Source organism: Leuresthes tenuis, unplaced genomic scaffold (assembly GCF_036924035.1).
Source record: "Leuresthes tenuis unplaced genomic scaffold, fLeuTen1.0.hap1 SCAF_2, whole genome shotgun sequence".
In the NCBI taxonomy this organism is placed as follows: Eukaryota; Metazoa; Chordata; class Actinopteri; order Atheriniformes; family Atherinopsidae; genus Leuresthes; species Leuresthes tenuis.
In genome coordinates this window covers 29,307,841-29,333,259 of record NW_027325356.1, presented here as the reverse complement: position 1 = coordinate 29,333,259, position 25,419 = coordinate 29,307,841, and the positions used below count along the sequence as shown (strand labels likewise).

Here is a 25,419-nt window from a genome sequence, read left to right as displayed (position 1 = left end):
GGACCGGCATTCTTACCTTTTATAACACATTTTTCAGCAATTATGGTCGGAGATTCACACCTACTCACAGCCGAACAACTCCGCTCCCGCATTTGATGGTGTATAGTCGGTCATTCTCACCCTTTCTCATCAGCTTTTTGCAAATTATGATCTGACATTCACACCTACTTGCAGTTGAACAGCTCTTCTCCCGCTTTTGGTTATGTTTGGTGTGATATTCGCACCTTTTCTTAACTGCTTTTTACAAACTTTGGTTGGACGTTCACACCTTCTTGTAGCCGAACACATCCACTCCTGCTTTTGATGATGTATGGTGTGGCATTCGCACTTTTTTTTTACCCATTTTTCAGGAATTATGGGTGGACATTCACACCTTCTTGCAGCTGAACACCTCCTCTCCCACTTATGATCATGAGCGGTTTGATTTTCGAAAATTTTCTTTCATGTTCTCTAGCAATTATTGATGGACATTCAGACCTTCTTGCAGCTGAACACCTCCACTCCCTCTTTTGATCATACATTGTTGGGCATTCGCACCTTGTCTTACCCGCTTTTTACAAACTTTAGTCGAACATTCAAACCTTTTTGCAGCTGAACCACCTCCGCTCCCTGTTTTGATAATGTATGGTCTGGCAATACTACCTTTTCTTACCCGTTTGTGAGTAATTATGGCTGGACAATCACAGCTTCTTGCAGCCAAACACCTCTTCTCCCGCTTTTGATGATGAATGGTCCGGCATTCTTACCTTTTCTAACACATTTTTCAGCAATTATTGTTGGTCATTCACACCCTCTCCCATCAGCTTTTTGCAAATTATGATCTGACATTCACACCTACATGCAGTCGAACACCTTTGCTCCCGCTTTAGATTATGTTTGGTTGGATATTCAAACCTTTTCTTAACTGCGTTTTACAAACTTTGGTCGGACGTTCACACCTACTTGCAGCCGAACACCTCCGCTTCCGCTTTTGATGGTGTATATTCGGGCATTCAAACCTTTTCTTACCCGCTTTTTACAAACCATGGTCGGACTTTCACACCTTCTTTTAGCAGGAAAACTCCGCTCCCGCTATTGATTGTGTACAGTTGGATATTTTAACCTTTTCTTACCCGCTTTTTACCAACTACGGTCAGACATTCACACCTTACAGTGGAACACCTCCACTCCCTCTTTTGATGGTGTATGTTCAGGCATTCGAACCTTTTCTTACCCGCTTTTTACAAACTATGGTCGGGCATTCAAACCTTCTTGTAGCCGAACACATCCACTCCTGCTTTTGATCATGTATGGTTGGACATTCGCACCTTTTCTCACCCGCTTTTTCTCATAGACTATTCTACCATCAACAACTTGGAAACCATAATCGACTCTCTAGATGCAGAAAAAGCATTTGATGGAGTGAACTGGAAATTTTTATTCGCAACATTAAACAAATTCGGGTTTGTGTCACACTTCATCAACTGGATAAGGATATTATATAGCTCCCCAAATGCAAGTGTCAGGACAAATGATCAAACTTATCCAAGCTTCAGTCTGCAGAGAGGTACAAGACAGGGTTGCCCACTTTCTCCCTCACTTTTTGCTATTTTCATCAAACCTTTCGCAGCTGCTATCAGACAAGATAGAAATATTAAAGGCATCCAACCCCAAAATATTGAGCATAAAATAAGTCTTTATGCTGATGATGTATTACTTTTCCTTCAGAACTCACAGACGTCTCTCACTCACACGATCACACTCATAAATAAATTCTCTGCACTTTGTGACTACTCTATCAACTGGTCTAAGACCACAGTTCTGCCCATTAACTGTAGGGTCCAGAATATACCTGCGATCACTTTACAGTCAGGAAATATTAGATATTTAGGCATAAACATTTCCTCCAGGCTCTCAGAGCTAACAAAGCTAAATTATGTGCAATTATTAAAGAGAGTAGAGGACGAGCTCTCTCGTTGGAAGTCCTTACCTATATCACTTATGGGGAGAGTTACAACCATTAAAATGATGATACTACCAAAAGTTAACTATTTGTTCTCAATGATCCCCATAAAAGCATCTGCTACTTGGTTTAAGTCACTAGATTCATGCATCTCCAAATTTCTGTGGAAACAAAACTACACTTCTTCTCCCATCTGTCTGAGTATTTAATATTGTCTGGGTCCCGTTAAAACATGTATTTTTCCCATCTAATTCCTTGTTTGCTTTAAAACAAGTATTCCCCATTTTCTATCCCTTCAGTAACCAACCAGTTTGGATGGAGTACACTGGAGCAACTTGACTGATCAGTAAAACACTGCTTTTGTTGTCACCGCAAGGCTTCCCCCGTCGGTTGTTTCACTGAGACACTACTGAGTAACTACAACTCAACACAGTTTATACACATAACATTCATATACATACTAACAAACAAACTAACAATTATTTATCGCAATTTTCTCATCTCTGTTTGAACGTACACCCAGGTAAATATTCCTGTAGTCTTGTCATACCGACTATGGACCCATTCATTGTTTAACTTCACTGTTTTGCAAATCCTAATTGAATATTACACATTGACATTGAACTTTACTGGATAAGCAGGTCTTCATTGCATTCAGCAGCCTATATGTGAGCATCTATGTGTAAGCTGTTCTTCTTTGCATTTATCAGCAGCAAGCAATTCTTCATTGCACATGCATATGAAAATAGTACAACAATTCCAATGCGTTAGCGAAACCTTCTATATCAGGAGTGTCCATCATGATGCTGGGAATAGAACCTCTTTCCCAGAATAGTTCATTACTCAACTCATCATAACTCCGCAATGAGCACATTTCAAAGTATCATTCCTCTACATGTATTCAAAAATCTATGTGTAAATGTTTAATATGTCTTATATTTGTTGATGTCATTCTGTGTGCATGTGGCCTAAACCCAATCTCTGTGTGGCAATTTTAATTTAAACAAGTTGAACTCTGCCTCTGATCATTTAAAAAAGGTGTGTACCAATATCAACCTTTCTCAGGTAATTACTGATCCTACAAAACCAATCTTAAGAGATCCTTCAAGGTTGTCCCTAATTGGCTCAATCTTAACAAATCAAAGGTAGAAAATCCGCAGTATCTGAACTTGGTGTTAGTTATCACTGCTCAATAGCCTGTATCAGAATTGCAAAAATGAAAACATTAGGTCCACGCTTGGTATCCAGATCCTGAAACATCTCCATGAGCAGGATTTTTTTTTAACTGATCTGTTGAATAGTTATACTCATGACACTGTTAAAATCCCAGATGAAGATCTAGCACTTGACCATTTTTGTAAATCTTCTAATTCCATAGTTGATAAACACGCCCCTTTTAAAAAGTATAGAACTTAGAACATGTCTAGTCCCTGGCTTTCGCAGAACTGTCTTCTTTACTTAAAAAATAAATAAACCTTGGATGCTAGCTGGGCATATGAGGGACCCGGGTCATTGCCTTGCTTTTAGGAAGCTTAGAAATAAAGGTAGAGCAGAAATAAGAAAGGCCAAGTCTGATCATTATCTAAATTTGATTCCCAGAGCTTACTCAGATTTCAAAAAAGTCTGTCCTACTGCTCCTGTTTTCAATTAGACTTCTATGCCTTCGCAGTCGCAGCTTTGTCACTCCTTTTAAGCTTATTGTATGTTCTAAATGTTGTTTTAATCGTGTCTTCAAAAGTTTTTTGTTTTTTCTGTCTCAGCTATTGTATATGAGATTATTTTCTCCATTTATCTCCAAGTTTAAATAAATGTTATTACTAGTGTGGCACTTTCTATGTCAAGGGGACAGTGGTGGTACTCTGTATGGTTATTTTAGTCACACTCTATGTTCTCATGTTAGCCGTTGTTTTCTTCACTGAAGTTGAGATGAACCCCCTCCTGTTGAGAGAATTCCCCTTTGTAGTCAGACTTTTGCCTCAGAAAACAGTGGTGGGTAAATAATCTTTCCCTACTTCTGAAGGTCGTGGTACAATGTGATAAGTGAATCCAAGAAGTCCTTCAGCTGCTGTGGGTGATGTAAGTAGTACCTGAAATGGACCTTCCCCCCATTGGGCTGGACCAGTTCTTTTTCTTTATCACTTTGATGATGATCCAGTCCCTGGGTTTTACTGTCTTCAGAGATTCCTTCACCGGTTCACCTGGAACAGACTAAACAGAAGAGATCTCTCTACTTGTTAATATTTGTATACTGCTAAGGTTTCTTCTCTTTTTCTTTTTTTCTTCATCATGTCAGTTGATGACTGTGTTTTGACTGTGGGAGTACAAATGGTCTTCCATACCTTTTCTCAAATGGAGTTCATCTTGTGCTAGTTGGAGGATGCATTTTTAGGATGGTAAACAGTAAACCCAATATTTCCCATTTCTTCCATGATTTTTTTCAGTCTTGACTTAATTATTCCATTGTGTCTCTCCACGAAACCTGCTGATTGTGGATGATATGCACAGTCGTTTCTAAGGTCTATTTTAAGTTCTTTGCCATCAGTGAGATGACGTTGTTTACAAAGTGTGTCAAATTATCACTGAAGATCTTTTCAGGATTTTCAAATCTAGAAATGATTTATTTTACCTGTGCTTTTGCTACTGAGAGTACATCTGCTTGTGCACATGGAAATATTTCAGTCCATTTGGTAAAAACCTCTGTTGTCACTGAGCAGAATCGTTTCCCTTAACATTAATTTAGTTCAATGAAATCTACACAATAATGAAATAATGAAATCCAAACAAATATGTTGAAAAAGATACACTGGCTTAGGGAATTATCTTCGTTTTGGTCTTAGATTGCCCTGTGGATTGTATTTTGCACATATTTGACCTGCTAGACAAAACTTTATTCATTTATTTATTCTAAAAAGAAATTATTTTAGACCTGGAACGATCCATCTTTTATTTTTTATGGAACTCCAAATGGGAAAGGTTGAGGAGGGAAGTACTGAAGAAGCCAAAAGTGAAGGGAGGGAAAGCAGTACCAGATTTGTATTTGTTTTTAGGAAGTCTCTTTACCTCTGTCCAATTAAAGTGTGCAATTAACCCATCCAAAAACCCAGCGGCAGCTGCAATGGCAAGATTCTGGATGGGGGCCTACATGAGAAGATTACGACTTTTACCATCAGACCTGAAAGTACCTGTGTCTTTTAATCTAACAGAAAGTTATGCTTTTATAAAGACATTTTTAAACCATTTTAATTTAGAACAAGAAGATGTACAAGTTTTAACGTGCCATCGATCTTTGCTCTCTGTTGTGCAGGAGCGGGCCCCAGTGAGTCCAGTGCGTGGGCTCACTCTTGGCGAGCCCTCAACAGTTTGGCGCAGTGTGAACCTTTCAGCTCTTCTGAATAGACTTTGGGATTTGTCATGGATGGTGGCTCACGAGATTCTCCGAGTCAGATCTGTCATGCACTCCAGGGGTATGTCGGCGACGGCCACCTGCCCCCGTCCAGGTTGTGGCGCGCCTGAGACGGTGAGGCATTTCTTCTGGGAGTGCAGTGCTGCTGTGGACTTGTGGGCAACAGCCGACTCCTTAAATTTCCCGTACTTACCAGCAAGAGAGGTCCTGTCAGCACAACTGGTGCTTTATGGGGTGAGTCAAAATCAGAACATCAGGAAAGAGGAATTTGTCAAAAGGTGGCTCACCCTGGCCGCCATCAAAGACGCCATATGGACCTCAAGAAACTTGCTGGTAAGAAGGCACAAGCAGATTCCCCCCGTGGCTGTGATCCAGATGGCAGTAGCAACAGCCCAAGAGGCTGCAGGCCAAGGACGCAGCCACAAAGAAGCATCGCCTCTGTGCTCACTCGGACGAAGGAACCGGAGTCACACGAAAAAAAGGTCCAAGCAATAGCAGTGGATCACTTGATCTTAGCCAAAAGGCAGAGAAGCAATAACTGTCCACTGGTTCACGTCCGAGGGCCCTTCCTGGCACAATGCCCACTTGTAGCGGTGTTCTTTTTATGGCCATAGGTGGCCAGAGTGTCACTGCACCCGCTGCACTGAGCACTCTTCAGCCCTTGAATGGCATAACTTTGCACTCCCGCACGCTCCAGCGAGCACCATTCAAGCAACATCGGCACAGTTGCAACAAGTAAGGCGACTCTACTCAGAGAAGTCACTCTGCACATTAACAAGATTTCTTTTGCACAGACAGAAAGGGCTTCACCCGCAAAGGTAAAGCCTGCCAAAAATAGAAACAACTCATTAGTGCTGCTCTCCACGGAAGTGTTTAGTAAAAGGTGAAAGACTTTTACGTCATGAAGAGAAACCAGAGTACGATTATCCATCACTGCGGGAGCAGGTCATCAGGCTAGTTGGCATAACCACCATCCCCGTGGTGAGCTTTGCTTGGTTGAGACGGTTGCTCCCCCCCCTTTCTCCCCGGCTGACCAAGTAGGAAAAATCGGGCCCTATTTGATGGCTGCCTTGTCTTTTACTCTGTGCAAAAGAAAAGGCAGCCACAAACACAACGGGAACACCGTATTGAGGCTTTGTTCTGACCGCTCATTCGGTGTCGTGTTTCTTTCAAGCAATTCTCCCGGTTAGGCCGCACTCGGCTCGCTCCCAGAGTTGTGTGAAAGTCCACTTCGCATTCACTCTCTTTTCTCAGCAGATTAAAAGAAAGTTCCATCCTGCACCGCTGTTTGCTTTTGCACAAGAGCAGAGAAGAGCGCACAGTTCCCAGCGGCACTGCAGTACCGGGTCGATGCTTGGAGTGAACGGAGCAAGCTCCTTTTTCAACTCCTATTGCTAAAAATCCATTTAATATGTAGTCCTCGCATAGAGGACATATCAGATATTAAACTGATAAGAACAGATACTACACTTGATCTTAGCCAAAAGGCCGAGAAGCGACAACTGTCCACCGGTTCACGTTCCGAGAGCCCTTCCTGGCACAATGCGCACTTGTAGTGGTGTTCTTTTTATGGCCATAGGTGGCCAGAGTGTCACTTTGCACCTCCGCCCACCCGCTGCACTGAGCACTCTTCAGCCCTTCTAAATGGTATAACTTTACACTACCGCAAGCTCCAGCGAGCACCATTCAAGTAACATCGGCACAGTTGCAACAAGTAAGGCGACTCTACTCAGAGAAGTCACTCTGCACATTAACAAGATTTCTTTTGCACAGACAGAAAGGGCTTCACCCGCAAAGGTAAAGCCTGCCAAAAATAGAAACAACTCATTAGTGCTGCTCTCCACGGAAGTGTTTAGTAAAAGGTGAAAGACTTTTACGTCATGAAGAGAAACCAGAGTACGATTATCCATCACTGCGGGAGCAGGTCATCAGGCTAGTTGGCATAACCACCTTCCCCGTGGTGAGCTTTGCTTGGTTGAGACGGTTGCTCCCCCCCCTTTCTCCTCGGCTGACCAAGTAGGAACAATCGGGCCCTTTTCGATGGCTGCCTTGTCTTTTACTCTGTGCAAAAGACAAGGCAGCCACAAACACCACGGGAACACCGTATTGAGGCTTTGTTCTGACCGCTCATTCGGTGTCGCGTTTCTTTCAAGCAATTCTCCCGGTTAGCCCGCACTCAGCTCGCTCCCAGAGTCGTGTTAAAGTCCACTTCGCATTCACTCTCTTTTCTCAGCAGATTAAAAGAAAGTTCCATCCTGCACCGCTGTTTGCTTTTGCACAAGAGCAGAGAAGAGCGCACAGTTCCCAGCGGCACTGCAGTACCGGGTCGATGCTTGGAGTGAACGGAGCAAGCTCCTTTTTCAACTCCTATTGCTAAAAATCCATTTAATATGTAGTCCTCGCATAGAGGACATATCAGATATTAAACTGATAAGAACAGATACTACACTTGATCTTAGCCAAAAGGCCGAGAAGCGACAACTGTCCACCGGTTCACGTCCGAGAGCCCTTCCTGGCACAATGCGCACTTGTAGCGGTGTTCTTTTTATGGCCATAGGTGGCCAGAGTGTCACTTTGCACCTCCGCCCACCCGCTGCACTGAGCACTCTTCAGCCCTTTTAAATGGTATAACTTTTCACTACCGCACGCTCCAGCGAGCACCATTCAAGTAACAACTTTGCACTCCAGCTTCGAACATCGGCACAGTCGCAACAAGTAAGGCGACTCTACTCAGAGAAGTCACTCTGTACATTAACAAGATTTCTTTTGCACAGACAGAAAGGGCTTCACCCGCAAAGGTAAAGCCTGCCAAAAATAGAAACAACTCATTAGTGCTGCTCTCCACGGAAGTGTTTAGTAAAAGGTGAAAGACTTTTACGTTATGAAGAGAAACCAGAGTACGATTATCCATCACTGCGGGAGCAGGTCATCAGGCTAGTTGGCATAGCCACCTTCCCCATGGTGAGCTTTGCTTGGTTGAGACGCTTGCTCCCCCCCCTTTCTCCTCGGCTGACCAAGTAGGAACAATCGGGCCCTTTTTGATGGCTGCCTTGTCTTTTACTCTGTGCAAAAGACAAGGCAGCCACAAACACCACGGGAACACCTGATTGAGGCTTTTTTCTGACCGCTAATTCTGTGTCGCGTTTCTTTCAAGCAATTCTCCCGGTTAGCCCGCACTCGGCTCGCTCCCAGAGCCGTGTTAAAGTCTACTTCGCATTCACTCTCTTTTCTCAGCAGATTAAAAGAAAGTTTCATCTTGGGCTCCCTGAAACTTCCATCCTGCACCGCTGTTTGCTTTTTCACAAGAGCAGAGAAGAGCGCACCGTTCCCAGCGGCACTGCAGTACCGGGTCGATGCTAAGAGTGAATGGAGAAGGCTCCTTTTCAACTTCTATTCCTAAAAATCCATTTAATATGTAGTCCTCGTATAGAGGACATATCAGATATTAAACTGAGTCTTTATGGTGTTATTTCACCCATTAACACTTAAGGTACCTCATACAGTGGCTGTGATATGGTTACTTAACAAAATATCTTTACCAGACATCTCTCCTACATAACTGTTCTTCTTTCACAGCCACACCTTGTTGTCGAGAGATGTGCTACACTTAATCCATCCACACTGCTACCTACCCCACAGATGGAAAGCCTCATGATTGCATGTCAGAAATAACCATCAGTGTTTTACCCAGGCCAGACTTAACTGATACAACGTTGTACTTTGTAGAATGAGAAAGAACTTCTTCAGCAATAAGCATCTCTCGACATATGACGAAATACAGATTTTGCTATAAAATTAATTCCTTCTATCAGCCTGACTTACGACTGTTTGTCCTCCTTATTTATCCACTTCAAATCGAGTTTCAATAATTAAAAAAAATTTGTAGTTTGAGAAAGAACAACTTAATCTTCAGCAATCAGTATAAAAAGAGGGTAAGAAAAGGTGCAAATGCCAACCATACATCACTAAAAGGTGGAGCGGAAGTATTCGGCTGCAAGTAGGTGTGAATGTCGGACCATAATTTGTAAAAAGCGGGTATGAAAAGGTTCGAATGCCTGACTATATATTAACAAAAGCGGCAGAAGAGGTCTTCGGATGAGAGTGTGTGAGAATTTCCAACCATAATCTATAAAATGCGGTTAAAAAAAAGGTGTGAATGCCCCATAGAACAAAGGTGGAGCGGAAATGTTCGGCTGCAAGAAGGTGTGAATGTCCGACTATATTTAGTGAAAAGCAGGTGAAGCAAGGTCTGAATGCCCAACCTTACATCATCAAAAGCGAGATCAGAGGTGTTTGGCTGCAAGAAGGCCATAGTTTTGCCATAAGCTGGTAAGGTGCGAATGACCGACTAAATATAAACAAAAGTGGGGGTGGAGGACTTCGGATGCAAGTGGGTGTGAATATCTCACCATACAAGTATGGTGGAGAGGAAGCTGTGAATGGCCGACCATAGTTTGCGAAAAGCGGGTGAGAAAAGGTGCAAATGTCCAACCATACATGATCAAAACAGGTAGCGGAGGTGTTTGGTTGCGACAAGGTGTGAATGTCCACCCATAATTAATGAAAAGCGGGCAACAAGTAGGTTCGAATGCCCAACCATACATCATCAAAAGCAGGAGTGGATGTGTTCGGCTACAAGAAGGTTTGAATGTCCGAGCATAGTTCGTAAAAAGCGGGTAAGAAAAGATTCGAATGCCCGAACATACACCATCAAAAGAGGGAGCGGAGGTGTTCCGCTGTAAGAGGGTGTGAATGTCCGACCATAGTTGGTAAAAAGCGGGTAAGAAAATGTTAAAATACCCGACTGTACACAATCAAAAGAGGCAGCGGAGTTGTTCAGCTAAGAGAAGGTGTGAATGTCCGACCATGGTTTGTAAAAAGCGGGTAAGAAAAGGTTCGTATGCCCGAATATACACCATCAAAAACGGAAGCGGAGGTGTTCAGCTTCAAGAAGGTGTGAATGTCCGACCAAAGGTTGTAAAAAGCAGTTAAGAAAAGGTTCGAATATCCAACCAAACATAATCAAAAGCGGGAGCAGAGCTGTTCGACTGCAAGTAGGTGTGAATGTAAGATCATAATTTGCAAAAAGCTGATGAGAAAAGGTGAGAATTCCTGACTATACACCATCAAATGCGGGAGCGGAGTTGTTCGGCTGTGAGAAGGTGTGAATCTCCGACCATAATTGTTGAAAAATGTGTTAGAAAAGGTAAGAATGCCGGTCCATCCATCATCAAAAGCGATAGAGGTGGTGTTCAGCTGCAAGTAGGTGTGAATGTCCAGCCATAATTACTTACAAACGGGTGAGAAAAGATAGTATTGCCAGATCATACATGATCAAAACAGGGAGCGGAGGTGGTTCAGCTGCAAGAAGGTGTGAATGTCCGACTAAAGTTCAAATATATTAACAAAAGCGAGAGGAGAGGTCTTCGGATGAGAGTGGTTGAGAATTTCCAACCATAATATATGAAATGCGGTGAAAAAAAGGTGTGATAAAACACTAAAAGGTGGAGCGGAAGTGTTCGGCTGCAAGAAGGTGTGAATGTCCGACTATATTTGGTGAAAAGCAGGTGAAGCAAGGTCTGAATGCCCAACCTTACATCATCAAAAGCGAGTTCAGAGGTGTTTGGCTGCAAGAAGGCCATAGTTTGCCATAAGCGGGTAAGGTGCGAATGACCGACTAAATATAAACAAAAGTTGGGGCAGAGGACTTCGAATGCAAGTGGGTGTGAATATCTCACCATACAAGTATGGTGGAGAGGAAGCTGTGAATGGCCGACCATAGTTTGCGAAAAGCGGGTGAGAAAAGGTGCAAATGTCCAACCATACATGATCAAAACAGGTAGCGGAGGTGTTTGGTTGCGACAAGGTGTGAATGTCCACCCATAATTAATGAAAAGCGGGCAACAACTAGGTTCGAATGCCCAACCATACATCATCAAAAGCAGGAGTGGATGTGTTCGGCTACAAGAAGGTTTGAATGTCCGAGCATAGTTCGTAAAAAGCGGGTAAGAAAAGATTCGAATGCCCGAACATACACCATCAAAAGAGGGAGCGGAGGTGTTCCGCTGTAAGAGGGTGTGAATGTCCGACCATAGTTGGTAAAAAGCGGGTAAGAAAATGTTAAAATACCCGACTGTACACAATCAAAAGAGGCAGCGGAGTTGTTCAGCTAAGAGAAGGTGTGAATGTCCGACCATGGTTTGTAAAAAGCGGGAAAGAAAAGGTTCGAATATCCAACCAAACATAATCAAAAGCGGGAGCAGAGCTGTTCGACTGCAAGTAGGTGTGAATGTAAGATCATAATTTGCAAAAAGCTGATGAGAAAGGGTGAGAATGCCCGACTATACACAATCAAATGCGGGAGCGGAGTTGTTCGGCTGTGAGAAGGTGTGAATCTCCGACCATAATTGTTGAAAAATGTGTTAGAAAAGGTAAGAATGCCGGTCCATCCATCATCAAAAGCGATAGAGGTGGTGTTCAGCTGCAAGTAGGTGTGAATGTCCAGCCATAATTACTTACAAACGGGTGAGAAAAGGTAGTATTGCCAGATCATACATGATCAAAACAGGGAGCGGAGGTGGTTCAGCTGCAAGAAGGTGTGAATGTCCGACTAAAGTTCAAATATATTAACAAAAGCGAGAGGAGAGGTCTTCGGATGAGAGTGGTTGAGAATTTCCAACCATAATATATGAAATGCGGTGAAAAAAAAGGTGTGATAAAACACTAAAAGGTGGAGCGGAAGTGTTCGGCTGCAAGAAGGTGTGAATGTCCGACTATATTTGGTGAAAAGCAGGTGAAGCAAGGTCTGAATGCCCAACCTTACATCATCAAAAGCGAGTTCAGAGGTGTTTGGCTGCAAGAAGGCCATAGTTTACCATAAGCGGGTAAGGTGCGAATGACCGACTAAATATAAACAAAAGTTGGGGCGGAGGACTTCGGATGCAAGTGGGTGTGAATATCTCACCATACAAGTATGGTGGAGAGGAAGCTGTGAATGGCCGACCATAGTTTGCGAAAAGCGGGTGAGAAAAGGTGCAAATGTCCAACCATACATGATCGAAACAGGTAGCGGAGGTGTTTGGTTGCGACAAGGTGTGAATGTCCACCCATAATTAATGAAAAGCGGGCAACAACTAGGTTCGAATGCCCAACCATACATCATCAAAAGCAGGAGTGGATGTGTTCGGCTACAAGAAGGTTTGAATGTCCGAGCATAGTTCGTAAAAAGCGGGTAAGAAAAGATTCGAATGCCCGAACATACACCATCAAAAGAGGGAGCGGAGGTGTTCCGCTGTAAGAGGGTGTGAATGTCCGACCATAGTTGGTAAAAAGCGGGTAAGAACATGTTAAAATACCCGACTGTACACAATCAAAAGAGGCAGCGGAGTTGTTCAGCTAAGAGAAGGTGTGAATGTCCGACCATGGTTTGTAAAAAGCGGGTAAGAAAAGGTTCGTATGCCCGAATATACACCATCAAAAACGGAAGCGGAGGTGTTCAGCTTCAAGAAGGTGTGAACGTCCGACCAAAGGTTGTAAAAAGCAGTTAAGAAAAGGTTCGAATATCCAACCAAACATAATCAAAAGCGGGAGCAGAGCTGTTCGACTGCAAGTAGGTGTGAATGTAAGATCATAATTTGCAAAAAGCTGATGAGAAAAGGTGAGAATTCCTGACTATACACCATCAAATGCGGGAGCGGAGTTGTTCGGCTGTGAGAAGGTGTGAATCTCCGACCATAATTGTTGAAAAATGTGTTAGAAAAGGTAAGAATGCCGGTCCATCCATCATCAAAAGCGATAGAGGTGGTGTTCAGCTGCAAGTAGGTGTGAATGTCCAGCCATAATTACTCACAAATGGGTGAGAAAAGGTAGTATTGCCAGATCATACATGATCAAAACAGGGAGCGGAGGTGGTTCAGCTGCAAGAAGGTGTGAATGTCCGACTAAAGTTCAAATATATTAACAAAAGCGAGAGGAGAGGTCTTCGGATGAGAGTGGTTGAGAATTTCCAACCATAATATATGAAATGCGGTGAAAAATAAGGTGTGATAGAACATTAAAAGGTGGAGCGGAAGTGTTCGGCTGCAAGAAGGTGTGAATGTCAGACTATATTTGGTGAAAAGCAGGTGAAGCAAGGTCTGAATATCCAACCTTACGTCATCAAAAGCGAGATCAGAGGTGTTTGGCTGCAAGAAGGCCATAGTTTACCAATAGCGGGTAAGGTGCGAATGACCGACTAAATATAAACAAAAGTGGGGGCGGAGGTCTTCGGATGCAAGTGGGTGTTAATATCCCACCATACAAGTATGGTGGAGAGGAAGCTGTGAATGGCCGACCATAGTTTGCAAAAAGCGTGTGAGAAAAGGTGCAAATGTCCAACCATACATGAGTAAAACAGGGAGCGGAGGTGTTTGGCTGCGATAAGGTGTGAATGTCCACCCATAATTAATGAAAAGCGGGCAACAAGTAGGTACGAATGCCCAACCATACATCATCAAAAGCAGGAGTGGATCTGTTCGGCAACAAGAAGGTTTGAATGTCCGAGCATAGTTTGTAAAAAACGGGTAAGAAAAGGTTCGAATGCCCGAACTTACACCATCAAAAGAGGGAGCGGAGGTGTTCCGCTGTAAGAAGGTGTGAATGTCCGACCATAGTTGGTAAAAAGCGGGTAAGAAAAGGTTAAAATACCCGACTGTACACAATCAATAGAAGGGGGGGAATTGTTCGGCTACAAGAAGGTGTGAAAGTCCGACCATGGTTTGTAAAAAGCAGTTAAGAAAAGGTTCCAATATCCAACCAAACATAATCAAAAGCGGGAGCAGAGCTGTTCGACTGCAAGTAGCGGTGAATGTAAGATCATAATTTGCAAAAAGCTGATGAGAAAAGGTGAGAATTCCTGACTATACACCATCAAATGCGGGAGCGGAGTTGTTCGGCTTTTACCCGCTTTTGGCAAACTATGGCCTTCTTGCAGCCAAACACCTCTGATCTCGCTTTTGATGATGTAAGGTTCGGCATTCAGATCTTGCTTCACCTGCTTTTCACCAAATATAGTCGGACATTCACACCTTCTTGCAGTCGAACACTTCCGCTCCACCTTTTAGTGTTCTATCACACTTTTTTTTCCCCCGCATTTTATAGTTCATGGTTGGAAATTCTCAACCACTCTCATCCGAAGACCTCTTCTCCCGCTTTTGTTAATATATTTGAACTTTAGTCGGACAATCACACCTACTTGCAGCCGAACACCTCCTCTCTCGCTTTTGATGATGTATGGACCGTCATTCTTACCTTTTCTAACACATTTTTCAGCAATTATGGTCGGAGATTCACACCTACTCACAGCCGAACAACTCCGCTCCCGCATTTGATGGTGTATAGTCGGGCATTCTCAGCCTTTCTCATCAGCTTTTTGCAAATTATGATCTGACATTCACACCTACTTGCAGTTGAACAGCTCTGCTCCCGCTTTTGATTATGTTTGGTTGGATATTCGAACCTTTTCTTAACTGCTTTTTACAAACTTTGTTTGGACGTTCACACCTTCTTGTAGACGAACACATCCACTCCTGCTTTTGATGATGTATGGTTGGGCATTCGCACTTTTTTTTTACCCATTTTTCAGGAATTATGGGTGGACATTCACACCTTCTTGTAGCTGAACACCTCCGCTCCCACTTATGATCATGTGCGGTTTGATTTTCGAAAATTTTCTTTCATGTTCTCTAGCAATTATTGATGGACATTCAGACCTTCTTGCAGCTGAACACCTCCACTCCCTCTTTTGATCATACATTGTCGGGCATTCGCACCTTGTCTTACCCGCTTTTTACAAACTTTAGTCGAACATTCACACCTTTTTGCAGCTGAACCACCTCCGCTCCCTGTTTTGATCATGTAAGGTCTGGCAATACTACCTTTTCTTACCCATTTGTGAGTAATTATGGCTGGACATTCCCATCTACTTGCAGCCGAACACCACCTCTCCCGCTTTTGATGATGTATGGACCGGCATTCTTACCTTCTCTAACACATTTTTCAGCAATTATGGTCGGAGATTCACACCTACTCACAGTCGAACAACTCCACTCCCGCATTTGATGGTGTATAGTCGGGAATTCTCACCCTTTCTCATCAGCTTTTTGCAAATTATGATCTGACATTCACACCTACTTGCAGTCGAACAGCTCTGCTCCCACTTTTGATTATTTTTGGATCGATATTCAAACCTTTTCTTAACTGCTTTTTAGAAACTTTGGTCGGACGTTCACACCTTCTTACAGCGGAATACCTCCGCTCCCTCTTTTGATGGTGTATGTTCGGGCATTGGCACCTTGTCTTACCCATTTTTCAGTAATTATGGGTGGACATTCACACCTTCTTGCAGCTGAACACCTCTGCTCCCACTTATGATCATGTGCGGTTTGATTTTCGAAAATTTTCTTTCATGTTCTCTAGCAATTATTGATGGACATTCAGACCTTCTTGCAGCTGAACAACTCCGCTGCCTGTTTTGATCATTTATGGTCTGGCAATACTACCTTTTCTTACCCGTTTGTGAGTAATTATGGCTGGACATTCACAGCTTCTTGCAGCCGAACACCTCTTCTCCCGCTTTTGATGATGAATGGTCCGGCATTCTTACCTTTTCTAACACATTTTTCAGCAATTATTGTCGGTCATTCACATCCTTTCCCATCAGCTTTTTGCAAATTATGATCTGACATTCACACCTACTTGCAGTCGAACACCTTTGCTCCCGCTTTTGATTATGTTTGGTTGGATATTCGAACCTTTTCTTAACTGCGTTTTACAAACTTTGGTCGGACATTCACACCTTCTTACAGCGGAACACCTCCGCTCCCTCTTTTGATACTGTATGTTCGGGCATTCGAACCTTTTCTTACCCGCTTTTTACAAACTATAGTCGGGCATTCAAACCTTCTTGTAGCCGAACACATCCACTCCTGCTTTTGATCATGTATGGTTGCACATTCGCACCTTTTCTCACCCGCTTTTTCTCATAGACTATTCTACCATCAACAACTTGGAAACCATAATCGACTCTCTAGATGCAGAAAAAGCATTTGATGGAGTGAACTGGAAATTTTTATTCGCAACATTAAACAAATTCGGGTTTGTGTCACACTTCATCAACTGGATAAGGATATTATATAGCTCCCCAAATGCAAGTGTCAGGACAAATGATCAAACTTCTCCAAGCTTCAGTCTGCAGAGAGGTACAAGACAGGGTTACACACTTTCTCCCTCACTTTTTGCTATTTTCATCAAACCTTTAGCAGCTGCTATCAGACAAGATAGAAATATTAAAGGCATCCGACCCCAAAATATTGAGCATAAAATAAGTCTTTATGCTGATGATGTATTACTTTTCCTTCAGAACTCACAGACGTCTCTCACTCACACGATCAGACTCATAAATAAATTCTCTGCACTTTGTGACTACTCTATCAACTGGTCTAAGACCACAGTTCTGCCCATTAACTGTAGGGTCCAGAATATACCTGCGATCACTTTACAGTCAGGAAATATTAGATATTTAGGCATAAACATTTCCTCCAGGCTCTCAAAGCTAACAATGCTAAATTATGTGCAATTATTAAAGAGAGTAGAGGACGAGCTCTCTCGTTGGAAGTCCTTACCTATATCACTTATGGGGAGAGTTACAACCATTAAAATGATGATACTACCAAAAGTTAACTACTTGTTCTCAATGATCCCCATAAAACCATCTGCTACTTGGTTTAAGTCACTAGATTCATGCATCTCCAAATTTCTGTGGAAACAAAACTACACTTCTTCTCCCATCTGTCTGAGTATTTAATATTGTCTGGGTCCCGTTAAAACATGTATTTTTCCCATCTAATTCCTTGTTTGCTTTAAAACAAGTATTCCCCATTTTCTATCCCTTCAGTAACCAACCAGTTTGTATGGAGTACACTGGAGCAACTTGACTGATCAGTAAAACACTGCTTTTGTTGTCACCGCAAGGCTTCCCCCGTCGGTTGTTTCACTGAGACACTACTGAGTAACTACAACTCAACACAGTTTATACATATAACATTCATATACATACTAACAAACAAACAAACAATTATTTATCGCAATTTTCTCATCTCTGTTTGAACATACACCCAGGTAAATATTCCTGTAGTCTTGTCATACCGACTATGGACCCATTCATTGTTTAACTTCACTGTTTTGCAAATCCTAATTGAATATTACACATTGACATTGAACTTTACTGGCCGGGGACAGAGACGTCTGGGTTTCTCTGCTCAAGCTGCTGCCCCCGCGACCCGACCCCCGGATAAGCGGCAGATGATGGATGGATGGATAAGCAGGTCTTCATTGCATTCAGCAGCCTATATGTGAGCATCTATGTGTAAGCTGTTCTTCTTTGCATTTATCAGCAGAAAGCAATTCTTCATTGCAAATGCATATGAAAATAGTACAACAATTCCAATGCGTTAGCGAAACCTTCTATATCAGGAGTGTCCATCATGATGCTGGGAATAGAACCTCTTTCCCAGAATAGTTCATTACTCAACTCATCATAACTCCGCAATGAGCACATTTCAAAGTATCATTCCTCTACATGTATTCAAAAATCTATGTGTAAATGTTTAATATTTCTTATATTTGTTGATGTCATTCTGTGTGCATGTGGCCTAAACCCAATCTCTGTGTGGCAATTTTAATTTAAACAAGTTGAACTCTGCCTCTGATCATTTAAAAAAGGTGTGTACCAATATCAACCTTTCTCAGGTAATTACTGATCCTACAAAATCTTAAGAGATCCTTCAAGGTTGTCCCTGATTGGCTCAATCTTAACAAATCAAAGGTAGAAAATCCGCATTATCTGAACTTGGTGTTAGTTATCACTGCTCAATAGCCTGTATCAGAATTGCGAACATGAAACATTAGGTCCACGCTTGGTATCCAGATCCTGAAACATCTCCATGAGCAGGATTTTTTTTTAACTGATCTGTTGAATAGTTATACTCATGACACTGTTAAAATCCCAGATGAAGATCTAGCACTTGACCATTTTTGTAAATCTTCTAATTCCATAGTTGATAAACACGCCCCTTTTAAAAAGTATAGAACTTAGAACATGTCTAGTCCCTGGCTTTCGCAGAACTGTCTTCTTTACTTAAAAAATAAATAAACCTTGGATGCTAGCTGGGCATATGAGGGACCCGGGTCATTGCCTTGCTTTTAGGAAGCTTAGAAATAAAGGTAGAGCAGAAATAAGAAAGGCCAAGTCTGATCATTATCTAAATTTGATTCCCAGAGCTTACTCAGATTTCAAAAAAGTCTGTCCTACTGCTCCTGTTTTCAATTAGACTTCTATGCCTTCGCAGTCGCAGCTTTGTCACTCCTTTTAAGCTTATTGTATGTTCTAAATGTTGTTTTAATCGTGTCTTCAAAAGTTTTTTGTTTTTTCTGTCTCAGCTATTGTATATGAGATTATTTTCTCCATTTATCTCCAAGTTTAAATAAATGTTATTACTAGTGTGGCACTTTCTATGTCAAGGGGACAGTGGTGGTACTCTGTATGGTTATTTTAGTCACACTCTATGTTCTCATGTTAGCCGTTGTTTTCTTCACTGAAGTTGAGATGAACCCCCTCCTGTTGAGAGAATTCCCCTTTGTAGTCAGACTTTTGCCTCAGAAAACAGTGGTGGGTAAATAATCTTTCCCTACTTCTGAAGGTCGTGGTACAATGTGATAAGTGAATCCAAGAAGTCCTTCAGCTGCTGTGGGTGATGTAAGTAGTACCTGAAATGGACCTTCCCCCCATTGGGCTGGACCAGTTCTTTTTCTTTATCACTTTGATGATGATCCAGTCCCTGGGTTTTACTGTCTTCAGAGATTCCTTCACCGGTTCACCTGGAACAGACTAAACAGAAGAGATCTCTCTACTTGTTAATATTTGTATACTGCTAAGGTTTCTTCTCTTTTTCTTTTTTTCTTCATCATGTCAGTTGATGACTGTGTTTTGACTGTGGGAGTACAAATGGTCTTCCATACCTTTTCTCAAATTGAGTTCATCTTGTGCTAGTTGGAGGATGCATTTTTAGGATGGTAAACAGTAAACCCAATATTTCCCATTTCTTCCATGATTTTTTTCAGTCTTGACTTAATTATTCCATTGTGTCTCTCCACGAAACCTGCTGATTGTGGATGATATGCACAGTGGTTTCTAAGGTCTATTTTAAGTTCTTTGCCATCAGTGAGATGACGTTGTTTACAAAGTGTGTCAAATTATCACTGAAGATCTTTTCAGGATTTTCAAATCTAGAAATGATTTATTTTACCTGTGCTTTTGCTACTGAGAGTACATCTGCTTGTGCACATGGAAATATTTCAGTCCATTTGGTAAAAACCTCTGTTGTCACTGAGCAGAATCGTTTCCCTTAACATTAATTTAGTTCAATGAAATCTACACAATAATGAAATAATGAAATCCAAACAAATATGTTGAAAAAGATACACTGGCTTAGGGAATTATCTTCGTTTTGGTCTTAGATTGCCCTGTGGATTGTATTTTGCACATATTTGACCTGCTAGACAAAACTTTATTCATTTATTTATTCAAAAAATAAATTATTTTAGACCTGGAACGATCCATCTTTTATTTTTTATGGAACTCCAAATGGGAAAGGTTGAGGAGGGAAGTACTGAAGAAGCCAAAAGTGAAGGGAGGGAAAGCAGTACCAGATTTGTATTTGTTTTTAGGAAGTCTCTTTACCTCTGTCCAATTAAAGTGTGCAATTAACCCATCCAAAAACCCAGCGGCAGCTGCAATGGCAAGATTCTGGATGGGGGCCTACATGAGAAGATTACGACTTTTACCATCAGACCTGAAAGTACCTGTGTCTTTTAATCTAACAGAAAGTTATGCTTTTATAAAGACATTTTTAAACCATTTTAATTTAGAACAAGAAGATGTACAAGTTTTAACGTGCCATCGATCTTTGCTCTCTGTTGTGCAGGAGCGGGCCCCAGTGAGTCCAGTGCGTGGGCTCACTCTTGGCGAGCCCTCAACAGTTTGGCGCAGTGTGAACCTTTCAGCTCTTCTGAACAGACTTTGGGATTTGTCATGGATGGTGGCTCACGAGATTCTCCCAGTCAGATCTGTCATGCACTCCAGGGGTATGTCGGCGATGGCCACCTGCCCCCGTCCAGGTTGTGGCGCGCCTGAGACGGTGAGGCATTTCTTCTGGGAGTGCAGTGCTGCTGTGGACTTGTGGGCAACAGCCGACTCCTTAAATTTCCCGTACTTACCAGCAAGAGAGGTCCTGTCAGCACAACTGGTGCTTTATGGGGTGAGTCAAAATCAGAACATCAGGAAAGAGGAATTTGTCAAAAGGTGGCTCACCCTGGCCGCCATCAAAGACGCCATATGGACCTCAAGAAACTTGCTGGTAAGAAGGCACAAGCAGATTCCCCCCGTGGCTGTGATCCAGATGGCAGTAGCAACAGCCCAAGAGGCTGCAGGCCAAGGACGCAGCCACAAAGAAGCATCGCCTCTGTGCTCACTCGGACGAAGGAACCGGAGTCACACGAACAAAAGGTCCAAGCAATAGCAGTGGATCACTTGATCTTAGCCAAAAGGCAGAGAAGCAATAACTGTCCACTGGTTCACGTCCGAGGGCCCTTCCTGGCACAATGCGCACTTGTAGCGGTGTTCTTTTTATGGCCATAGGTGGCCAGAGTGTCACTTTGCACCTCCGCCCACCCGCTGCACTGAGCACTCTTCAGCCCTTAAATGGTATAACTTTGCACTCCCGCACGCTCCAGCGAGCACCATTCAAGCAACATCGGCACAGTTGCAACAAGTAAGGCGACTCTACTCAGAGAAGTCACTCTGCACAGTAACAAGATTTCTTTTGCACAGACAGAAAGGGCTTCACCCGCAAAGGTAAAGCCTGCCAAAAATAGAAACAACTCATGAGTGCTGCTCTCCACGGAAGTGTTTAGTAAAAGGCGAAAGACTTGTACGTTATGAAGAGAAACCAGAGTACGATTATCCATCACTGCGGGAGCAGGGCATCAGGCTTGTTGGCATAGCCACGTTCCCCATGGTGAGCTTTGCTTGGTTGAGACCCTTGCTCCTCGGCTGACCAAGTAGGAACAATCGGGCCCTATTCGATGGCTGCCTTGTCTTTTACTCTGTGCAAAAGACAAGACAGCCACAAACACAACGGGAACACCGTATTGAGGCTTTGTTCTGACCGCTCATTCGGTGTCGCGTTTCTTTCAAGCAATTCTCCCGGTTAGCCCGCACTCGGCTCGCTCCCAGAGTTGTGTTAAAGTCCACTTCGCATTCACTCTCTTTTCTCAGCAGATTAAAAGAAAGTTTCATCTTGGGCTCCCTGAAACATCCATCCTGCACCGCTGTTTGCTTTTGCACAAGAGCAGAGAAGAGCGCACAGTTCCCAGCGGCAATGCAGTACCGGGTCCATGCTTGGAGTGAACGGAGCAAGCTCCTTTTTCAACTCCTATTGCTAAAAATCCATTTAATATGTAGTCCTCGCATAGAGGACATATCAGATATTAAACTGATAAGAACAGATACTACACTTGATCTTAGCCAAAAGGCCGAGAAGCGACAACTGTCCACCGGTTCACGTCCGAGAGCCCTTCCTGGCACAATGCGCACTTGTAGTGGTGTTCTTTTTATGGCCATAGGTGGCCAGAGTGTCACTTTGCACCTCCGCCCACCCGCTGCACTGAGCACTCTTCAGCCCTTCTAAATGGTATAACTTTACACTCCCGCACGCTCCAGCGAGCACCATTCAAGTAACATCGGCACAGTCGCAACAAGTAAGGCGACTCTACTCAGAGAAGTCACTCTGCACATTAACAAGATTTCTTTTGCACAGACAGAAAGGGCTTCACCCGCAAAGGTAAAGCCTGCCAAAAATAGAAACAACTCATTAGTGCTGCTCTCCACAGAAGTGTTTAGTAAAAGGTGAAAGACTTTTACGTTATGAAGAGAAACCAGAGTACGATTATCCATCACTGCGGGAGCAGGTCATCAGGCTAGTTGGCATAGGCAGCTTCCCCATGGTGAGCTTTGCTTGGTTGAGACGCTTGCTCCCCCCCCTTTCTCCTCGGCTGACCAAGTAGGAACAATCGGGCCCTTTTCGATGGCTGCCTTGTCTTTTACTCTGTGCAAAAGACAAGGCAGCCACAAACACCACGGGAACACCGTATTGAGGCTTTGTTCTGACCGCTCATTCGGTGTCGCGTTTCTTTCAAGCAATTCTCCCGGTTAGCCCGCACTCAGCTCGCTCCCAGAGTCGTGTTAAAGTCCACTTCGCATTCACTCTCTTTTCTCAGCAGATTAAAAGAAAGTTTCATCCTGCACCGCTGTTTGCTTTTGCACAAGAGCAGAGAAGAGCGCACAGTTCCCAGCGGCACTGCAGTACCGGGTCGATGCTTGGAGTGAACGGAGCAAGCTCCTTTTTCAACTCCTATTGCTAAAAATCCATTTAATATGTAGTCCTCGCATAGAGGACATATCAGATATTAAACTGATAAGAACCGATACTACATTTGATCTTAGCCAAAAGGCCGAGAAGCGACAACTGTCCACCGGTTCACGTCCGAGAGCCCTTCCTGGCACAATGCGCACTTGTAGCGGTGTTCTTTTTATGGCCATAGGTGGCCAGCGTGTCACTTTGCACCTCCGCCCACCCGCTGCACTGAGCACTCTTCAGCCCTTTTAAATGGTATAACTTTACACTACCGCACGCTCCAGCGAGCACCATTCAAGTAACAACTTTGCACTCCAGCTTCGAACATCGGCACAGTCGCAACAAGTAAGGCGACTCTACTCAGAGAAGTCACTCTGTACATTAACAAGATTTCTTTTGCACAGACATAAAGGGCTTCACCAGCAAAGGTAAAGCCTGCCAAAAATAGAAACAACTCATTAGTGCTGCTCTCCACGGAAGTGTTTAGTAAAAGGTGAAAGACTTTTACGTTATGAAGAGAAACCAGAGTACGATTATCCATCACTGCGGGAGCAGGTCATCAGGCTAGTTGGCATAGCCACCTTCCCCATGGTGAGCTTTGCTTGGTTGAGACGCTTGCTCCCCCCCCTTTCTCCTCGGCTGACCAAGTAGGAACAATCGGGCCCTTTTCGATGGCTGCCTTGTCTTTTACTCTGTGCAAAAGACAAGGCAGCCACAAACACCACGGGAACACCCGATTGAGGCTTTTTTCTGACCGCTAATTCGGTGTCGCGTTTCTTTCAAGCAATTCTCCCGGTTAGCCCGCACTCGGCTCGCTCCCAGAGTCGTGTTAAAGTCCACTTCGCATTCACTCTCTTTTCTCAGCAGATTAAAAGAAAGTTTCATCCTGCACCGCTGTTTGCTTTTGCACAAGAGCAGAGAAGAGCGCACAGTTCCCAGCGGCACTGCAGTACCGGGTCGATGCTTGGAGTGAACGGAGCAAGCTCCTTTTTCAACTCCTATTGCTAAAAATCCATTTAATATGTAATCCTCGCATAGAGGACATATCAGATATTAAACTGATAAGAACCGATACTACATTTGATCTTAGCCAAAAGGCCGAGAAGCGACAACTGTCCACCGGTTCACGTCCGAGAGCCCTTCCTGGCACAATGCGCACTTGTAGCGGTGTTCTTTTTATGGCCATAGGTGGCCAGCGTGTCACTTTGCACCTCCGCCCACCCGCTGCACTGAGCACTCTTCAGCCCTTTTAAATGGTATAACTTTACACTACCGCACGCTCCAGCGAGCACCATTCAAGTAACAACTTTGCACTCCAGCTTCGAACATCGGCACAGTCGCAACAAGTAAGGCGACTCTACTCAGAGAAGTCACTCTGTACATTAACAAGATTTCTTTTGCACAGACATAAAGGGCTTCACCCGCAAAGGTAAAGCCTGCCAAAAATAGAAACAACTCATTAGTGCTGCTCTCCACGGAAGTGTTTAGTAAAAGGTGAAAGACTTTTACGTTATGAAGAGAAACCAGAGTACGATTATCCATCACTGCGGGAGCAGGTCATCAGGCTAGTTGGCATAGCCACCTTCCCCATGGTGAGCTTTGCTTGGTTGAGACGCTTGCTCCCCCCCCTTTCTCCTCGGCTGACCAAGTAGGAACAATCGGGCCCTTTTCGATGGCTGCCTTGTCTTTTACTCTGTGCAAAAGACAAGGCAGCCACAAACACCACGGGAACACCCGATTGAGGCTTTTTTCTGACCGCTAATTCGGTGTCGCGTTTCTTTCAAGCAATTCTCCCGGTTAGCCCGCACTCGGCTCGCTCCCAGAGTCGTGTTAAAGTCCACTTCGCATTCACTCTCTTTTCTCAGCAGATTAAAAGAAAGTTTCATCCTGCACCGCTGTTTGCTTTTGCACAAGAGCAGAGAAGAGCGCACAGTTCCCAGCGGCACTGCAGTACCGGGTCGATGCTTGGAGTGAACGGAGCAAGCTCCTTTTTCAACTCCTATTGCTAAAAATCCATTTAATATGTAATCCTCGCATAGAGGACATATCAGATATTAAACTGATAAGAACCGATACTACATTTGATCTTAGCCAAAAGGCCGAGAAGCGACAACTGTCCACCGGTTCACGTCCGAGAGCCCTTCCTGGCACAATGCGCACTTGTAGCGGTGTTCTTTTTATGGCCATAGGTGGCCAGCGTGTCACTTTGCACCTCCGCCCACCCGCTGCACTGAGCACTCTTCAGCCCTTTTAAATGGTATAACTTTACACTACCGCACGCTCCAGCGAGCACCATTCAAGTAACAACTTTGCACTCCAGCTTCGAACATCGGCACAGTCGCAACAAGTAAGGCGACTCTACTCAGAGAAGTCACTCTGTACATTAACAAGATTTCTTTTGCACAGACATAAAGGGCTTCACCCGCAAAGGTAAAGCCTGCCAAAAATAGAAACAACTCATTAGTGCTGCTCTCCACGGAAGTGTTTAGTAAAAGGTGAAAGACTTTTACGTTATGAAGAGAAACCAGAGTACGATTATCCATCACTGCGGGAGCAGGTCATCA

The 25,419-nt window shown here is 43.5% G+C and overlaps 15 non-coding genes across 15 annotated transcripts; all 15 read right to left on the bottom strand.

Moving 5' to 3' along the window:
* Positions 1-6,152: 6,152 nt before the first annotated feature.
* LOC140302658 (U5 spliceosomal RNA) lies at positions 6,153-6,266 on the bottom strand. The gene has a single exon (XR_011915108.1). It is a non-coding gene; the product is annotated as a U5 spliceosomal RNA (small nuclear RNA).
* Positions 6,267-6,654: 388 nt separating this feature from the next.
* On the bottom strand, positions 6,655-6,845 carry LOC140302528 (U2 spliceosomal RNA). Its single transcript, XR_011914991.1, has one exon. It is a non-coding gene; the product is annotated as a U2 spliceosomal RNA (small nuclear RNA).
* Positions 6,846-7,131: 286 nt separating this feature from the next.
* Positions 7,132-7,245, bottom strand: LOC140302657 (U5 spliceosomal RNA). The gene has a single exon (XR_011915107.1). It is a non-coding gene; the product is annotated as a U5 spliceosomal RNA (small nuclear RNA).
* A 388-nt stretch (positions 7,246-7,633) lies between these two features.
* Positions 7,634-7,824, bottom strand: LOC140302516 (U2 spliceosomal RNA). Its single transcript, XR_011914980.1, has one exon. It is a non-coding gene; the product is annotated as a U2 spliceosomal RNA (small nuclear RNA).
* Positions 7,825-8,132: 308 nt separating this feature from the next.
* LOC140302655 (U5 spliceosomal RNA) lies at positions 8,133-8,246 on the bottom strand. The gene has a single exon (XR_011915105.1). It is a non-coding gene; the product is annotated as a U5 spliceosomal RNA (small nuclear RNA).
* A 411-nt stretch (positions 8,247-8,657) lies between these two features.
* LOC140302551 (U2 spliceosomal RNA) lies at positions 8,658-8,839 on the bottom strand. Its single transcript, XR_011915011.1, has one exon. It is a non-coding gene; the product is annotated as a U2 spliceosomal RNA (small nuclear RNA).
* Positions 8,840-21,283: 12,444 nt separating this feature from the next.
* Positions 21,284-21,397, bottom strand: LOC140302570 (U5 spliceosomal RNA). Its single transcript, XR_011915028.1, has one exon. It is a non-coding gene; the product is annotated as a U5 spliceosomal RNA (small nuclear RNA).
* Positions 21,398-21,795: 398 nt separating this feature from the next.
* LOC140302696 (U2 spliceosomal RNA) lies at positions 21,796-21,986 on the bottom strand. The gene has a single exon (XR_011915141.1). It is a non-coding gene; the product is annotated as a U2 spliceosomal RNA (small nuclear RNA).
* A 285-nt stretch (positions 21,987-22,271) lies between these two features.
* LOC140302660 (U5 spliceosomal RNA) lies at positions 22,272-22,385 on the bottom strand. The gene has a single exon (XR_011915110.1). It is a non-coding gene; the product is annotated as a U5 spliceosomal RNA (small nuclear RNA).
* Positions 22,386-22,773: 388 nt separating this feature from the next.
* On the bottom strand, positions 22,774-22,964 carry LOC140302552 (U2 spliceosomal RNA). Its single transcript, XR_011915012.1, has one exon. It is a non-coding gene; the product is annotated as a U2 spliceosomal RNA (small nuclear RNA).
* Positions 22,965-23,269: 305 nt separating this feature from the next.
* Positions 23,270-23,386, bottom strand: LOC140302647 (U5 spliceosomal RNA). The gene has a single exon (XR_011915098.1). It is a non-coding gene; the product is annotated as a U5 spliceosomal RNA (small nuclear RNA).
* A 388-nt stretch (positions 23,387-23,774) lies between these two features.
* On the bottom strand, positions 23,775-23,965 carry LOC140302577 (U2 spliceosomal RNA). The gene has a single exon (XR_011915034.1). It is a non-coding gene; the product is annotated as a U2 spliceosomal RNA (small nuclear RNA).
* A 308-nt stretch (positions 23,966-24,273) lies between these two features.
* LOC140302654 (U5 spliceosomal RNA) lies at positions 24,274-24,387 on the bottom strand. Its single transcript, XR_011915104.1, has one exon. It is a non-coding gene; the product is annotated as a U5 spliceosomal RNA (small nuclear RNA).
* A 388-nt stretch (positions 24,388-24,775) lies between these two features.
* Positions 24,776-24,966, bottom strand: LOC140302565 (U2 spliceosomal RNA). Its single transcript, XR_011915023.1, has one exon. It is a non-coding gene; the product is annotated as a U2 spliceosomal RNA (small nuclear RNA).
* Positions 24,967-25,274: 308 nt separating this feature from the next.
* LOC140302653 (U5 spliceosomal RNA) lies at positions 25,275-25,388 on the bottom strand. The gene has a single exon (XR_011915103.1). It is a non-coding gene; the product is annotated as a U5 spliceosomal RNA (small nuclear RNA).
* Positions 25,389-25,419: the final 31 nt, after the last annotated feature.